The following is a 5,743-nucleotide window of genomic DNA, read 5'->3' as shown; positions in this document are numbered from 1 at the left end:
AGAATTTGGAGAGAATTGACATCTTGGTAACATCCTTCAATCTTCCTACCATTAACATGTCATATTTCTTCTTTATAGCTTTCAATAAAATTTTATAATTTCTCCCAAGAAACGTCATGCACTTTTAAAGTAAGATTTATCCCTTGATACCTTATTACTTTCAGTGTCATTATAGCTAACACTTTTTAAAATGTCATTTTCTGTTTGTTACTTATACATAGAAAAATGTCAAACATTGTAGATTGCACTTATATATATGGCAACCTGGATGGAAATTCTTATTATAATTTATGGAGAGTTTGTTACTAATGAGTCTGTTTTTATAGACAGTCTTATCTGTGAAAAATGACAGTTTTATTTCTTCCTTCCTAATTTTTATAACATAACTCCTTGGGTTGAATAGAATCAGTGATGGCAGGCATCTTTGCTTATTTCTGATTTTAAAAAGAATGCTTCTAGTATTTCACCACTGAATGTGATGCAGGCTCTTCTTGGCAGATATTATTATCATATATTATTATCAGTTAAAGAAACTTCCTTGCTATTCTTAGTAATAACAGCTTTATCTTGATCATAAGTGTTTAGTTTTGAGTGCTTTTTTTTTTCTTATGTATCTATGGAGATACTGCGAATAATATTAATACATTCCCTGATGTTCACTTGGGGCTTCCCTGGCGGCTCAGCAGTAAAGGATCTGCCTGCAGTGTAGAAGACATGGGTCCGATCCCTGGGGTAAGAAGATCCCTTGGAGAAGGAAATGGCAACCCACTCCAGTATTCTTGCCTGGGAAATCCTGTGGACAGAGGAGCCTTGCAGGCTACAGCCCATGGGGTTGCAAAAGAGTCAGACATAACATAACAACTAAACAAAAAAAACAAATGTTCACTTACCAGTGAAATAGGGAAGTCAGGTTTATTCCTGCATAAACCTAATTTAGTCTATCTGGGAAATGCTGCTGACTATCCCCCAGTAGCCATTCTCCATTTCTTTTTAAGAACAGAGCTCCAAGATATGTAGCCAACCCCACGTATACCCAGCTGAAGTCCGCATCTCTCAGTGTCCCCGGCAACAAGATGTGGTCCTGTAATTACATTTGGAGGAAAAGGGTATGAATGGAGTGCAGTGTGTATTACCATCTCCTTGAAGGCTACGCCATGTGTCCTGTACATGTTTTTTTCCTCTCCACTGGACAGGAAGTATTGATAGAAATACTGCTGCAATCCTAGATGTGTGGGAGATGGTAGATTTGAACCATTCACATCTGGATGTGAGAGAGAAATATACCTCGTCTTCTTTAAGCCACTGTGTTTGGAGGTTTTTTTGGTTACAGCAGCTTAAACTGTACCCTAAGAAATGCAGTCATGATGATTGTCTTTTATATATTGCTGGCTTCAAACTGCCAGTATTGGTGGGGGACCCCAAGTTCATCAGTGAGATTTGCCAGTAATTTTCCTTTTTCACATTGTCTTTTTTTTTTTTTTTTTTGAGGGGAAGGTGTCAAAGTTATACTAGTTTCATGAAATGAGTTGGCAGTAATTATCTTTTTTTCCATTTGTAGAGAAGTTTGAGTAATGTTGTATTGTCTCTTCATTGAATATTTTGTAATATTTGTAAAGTCATCTGTGCCTAGTTTGGGATGATGTAGGAGGAGGGTGTGGTAGGTTTTAAACTACTAATTCAATTTCTTTAATAGATACAGAGCTATTTGAAATTTCAATTACTTCTGGAGTCAATTTTTGTCTATTTTTCTAGAAATAGTTAATACATTTTTCTATTTTGCTTAGGTTTTAAAATTCACTGATATAAAGCTATTCATAGTATTGCTTTGTATCTTTTTGATCTCTACTTATTAATTTTTGTTACATCCCTTCTTTTCATTCTACACTGATTATTTTTGTCTCCAAACTTTTTTCTTAATTGTTTCCCAAATTTGTTCATTTTATTAGTCTTTTCAAAGAACCAACTTTTGGCCTTGCATATCCTTTCTACTATACAATTTTTTCCACTTAATTTCTGGTCTTTGAGTTTATTCTATTGTTCTTATTTTTGTTCTCAGTTTTGAATGCTTAGGTCATGAGTTTTCAGCCTTGTTTTGTTCCTCATATAAGCTCTTGAGGCTATAAGCTTTTCTCAAATACTACTTTAGCTACAGCTTATAGCTTTTTAAAAATTGTGGCACAATTTTGATGTGTAATATTTTATTGTGTTTTAGTTCTAAGTATCTTAAGGTTTTCATTATTATTTTTTGACTGTGTCATTTGAAAATGTGTTAATTAATCTTCAAATGTTGGGGAAAGGGGTTTTTTGTTTTGTCTTCCTAATGTGGTATTGTGGTCAGAAAACATGAACTGTATTTCACGGATTCATTTAAATATGTTGAGACTTGCTTCATGTATGACTTAGTATGAGGTTTGTTTTTTCATAAATGTATAGGTTCTTCATACAAATGAATTTACTTACAAAACAGAAAGAGACACACAGGCTTAGAGAACGAACATATGATTGCCCAGTGGGGAGAGATAGTTAAGGAGTTTTGAATGCGTACTGCTGTATTTCAAATGGATAATAAACAAGGACCTACTGTATAGCACATGGAACTCAGCTCAATGTTATGTGGCAGCCTGGATGGGAGGGGAGTTTGAGGGGAAATGGATACATGTATGGCTATGGATATGTATGGCTGAGTCCCTTTGCTGTTCAATTGAAACTATCACAACATTGTTAATCGATTATATCCCAAAGCAAAATAAAAAGCTTAAAAATAAATGTGTAGATCTTCAGTGTTCCATGTGTGTCTCATGAGTCAAAGATGTTAACTATCTGCTTAAATCTTTTATATCATTACAGATTGCTTTAATTTGTCTCTTGATCTATCAGCTCCTGAGAAGGGTATTGATATGCTGACTCTCGCACTATAAAGGCGAATTTCTCAGTTCTTGTAATTCTGTCACTTTTTACTTTTGCTTTATAAATTTTGGGGCTGTATCCAAAATCACTACAGATGGTGACTGCAGCCATGAAATTAAAAGACGCTTACTCCTTGGAAGGAAAGTTATGACCAACCTAGATAGCATATTCAAAAGCAGAGACATTACTTTGCCAACAAAGGTTCGTCTAGTCAAGGCTATGGTTTTTCCTGTGGTCATGTATGGATGTGAGAGTTGGACTGTGAAGAAGGCTGAGTGCCGAAGAATTGATGCTTTTGAACTGTGGTGTTGGAGAAGACTCTTGAGAGTCCCTTGGACTGCAAGGAGATCCAACCAGTCCATTCTGAAGGAGATCAGCCCTGGGATTTCTTTGGAAGGAATGATGCTAAAGCTGAAACTCCAGTACTTTGGCCACCTCATGCGAAGAGTTGACTCATTGGAAAAGACTCTGATGCTGGGAGGGATTGGGGGCAGGAGGAGAAGGGGACGACAGAGGATGAGATGGCTGGATGGCATCACTGACTCGAAGGACGTGAGTCTGAGTGAACTCCGGGAGTTGGTGATGGACAGGGAGGCCTGGCGTGCTGCGATTCATGGGGTTGCAAAGAGTCGGACACAACTGAGTGACTGATCTGATCTGATCTGATCATCAAATGCATTCAACTTTAAAATTGTTAAATCTTCATAAAAATGTTAACCTTTTACTAGAATAGCAGCCAACATTTTCCAAGTCTTCCTTGTATTCTAATATCTGGCACTGATATGGAACTTAGTAAATTTTTAACAGAAATAAGAATTTTTAAGTTTAAAAAACAAAACAAAGCAATGGGATGAAGTCGCCCTGGGTGTCTCTGGCAGGCCCCCTAGAGGCAGCAGTAGGAACTGATTTGAGTGGAGCCTCACTCTGCCCTGGTCAGCCCCAGGCTCAGCATCACAATCAAGAAATGTCAGAAAGGGGTGTCCAAGGAAGTCCCTGGCTGTCTAGTATATAAGATTCTGCACTTCCACTGCAGGGGGCATGGGTTCAAATCCTGGTCGGGGCACCAAGATCCCACACGCCACGCTGCTGCTGCTGCTAAGTCGCTTCAGTTGTGTACGACTCTGTGCGACCCCACAGACAGCAGCCCACCAGGCTCCCCCGTCCCTGGGATTCTCCAGGCAAGAACACTGGAGTGGGCACGGTGTGGCCAAAAAAAATTTTTTAATTTAAAAATTAAAAAAAAGAAAAACGAAGAGGAGGGGTGACTAGCTCCAGGCAGTCCACATTGATGGAATCTGACCCCCCCGCCTGGCATGGTCCTCCCAGAATGACTGGGCTCTGGAGTCAAATTTCTTGAGTTTTGGTTCAAACAGCCACTGAGGGCTGTTTGCTACCCTGGGCCCCAACCCAGCTGCCTCTGCCGATTGCTTCAGGCCACTTTCCACTTCCAGTCATCTCCCTCCTTCCTGCTAGAGGAGCCTAGAACAGGCTCAGCAGCCTCTAGGGGGCAAGTCCAGGGCACAGGGAGGGGATTTTTGCTTGGGAGTTTCCCCACAAAGCCCTGGATGCAGAGCGCAGACCCCTTTCTTCATCAAGTACTCTCCTTCTGCCCCTGGATCAGGTTTTGTATCCCAGACACATCCAGGACCGAGCACAGCCAGGCCACTCTTGCTCCCCAGCCCTCAGACCCCAGAGCCCTCCCCACATACCCTGAGACCACCCTTCGATTGATGGATCACTGAGAACTGCCCCTCCAGTCCTGGTTCCCCGGCCAGGTCACCCTCCTCCTCCTCTCGTTCACACATCTGCTCCTGGGGTGCTGTCTTGACCTTTTTCTTACACCCCCTGGAGTCATCTCAGCCCTCTCTGGGTTCTATCACTGTCCCCAAAATACGACTAATGGATCTCGCTCCCCTGCCCACTGGAGGGGCTACCCCCACCCCCCACAGACGGCCCACTGGTCCCTGAAACTCCACAGCTTTCCGCATCTCCCATCCCATTACAACACAACTATCCTAAACTGGAGCCTAGACAGCATCACGGTTAAGCTTTTAAAATGTTTTGTAATTTTAATATTTTGACATTATCTCTGAATGAGTAATACATTCACATGGTCTAAAACTTAAAAGGCACACAAGAACTGACCATGACAAGTCACAAATAAGCCTATCTTCTAGCCCAGCCACTCAGTCTCCTCCTAGAAAACCACCTTCATTGCTAATTTCCTTTGTGTCCTTCCGGAAGTACCCCAACAGAAAAAGGTGTTCGTTATTTCCTTTATGTCAACCGCAAAGGGAGCACACGATGCCTGGTGTCTCACACGTAGCTGGTTTCCATTTATTATTTACCTTCGAGTTTGTTCCATATTTGCCGATAAAGAGCTTCCTCGTTCACTTTTGCCGCTGAACAGAAGTCCATTGTTTCACATGCTGGAATTGATCTGATTCCTTCCTACTGAAGGCTGGCTTGGTTTTCCTCAGCGCTTTTCTCCTCCAGCTGTGCTGCCGTGTATTACAGCACACACACACCGTTTGGGCAGGTGTGAGTGTCTGAAGACTGCTGGGTGCTAGAGCTGTCGTTTGTCTCAAATCCCCTCCTGGGCTGTGTCAGCCATCCTCCCACCAGCGGGGCATGAAAGCTCTTTTCTCCTCATTCTCATCAACAGTCTTCTAGGTGACTTTCTTACGTTTGATATTCCAAGAAGCCAAAAAAAGAGGAAGCAACGGCATCTTAATTTGCATTTCTTTTAACATGAGCGAGCGGGCATTTTTTCATAGTGTTGAAAGCCATCTGCATTTCCCTTTTCTGGGCACTGTGTTTTCATGCCCTTTGCCCA

Source organism: Bubalus bubalis, chromosome 4, assembly GCF_019923935.1.
Source record: "Bubalus bubalis isolate 160015118507 breed Murrah chromosome 4, NDDB_SH_1, whole genome shotgun sequence".
Classification (NCBI taxonomy): domain Eukaryota; kingdom Metazoa; phylum Chordata; class Mammalia; order Artiodactyla; family Bovidae; genus Bubalus; species Bubalus bubalis.
This window is presented reverse-complemented; position numbering follows the sequence as displayed.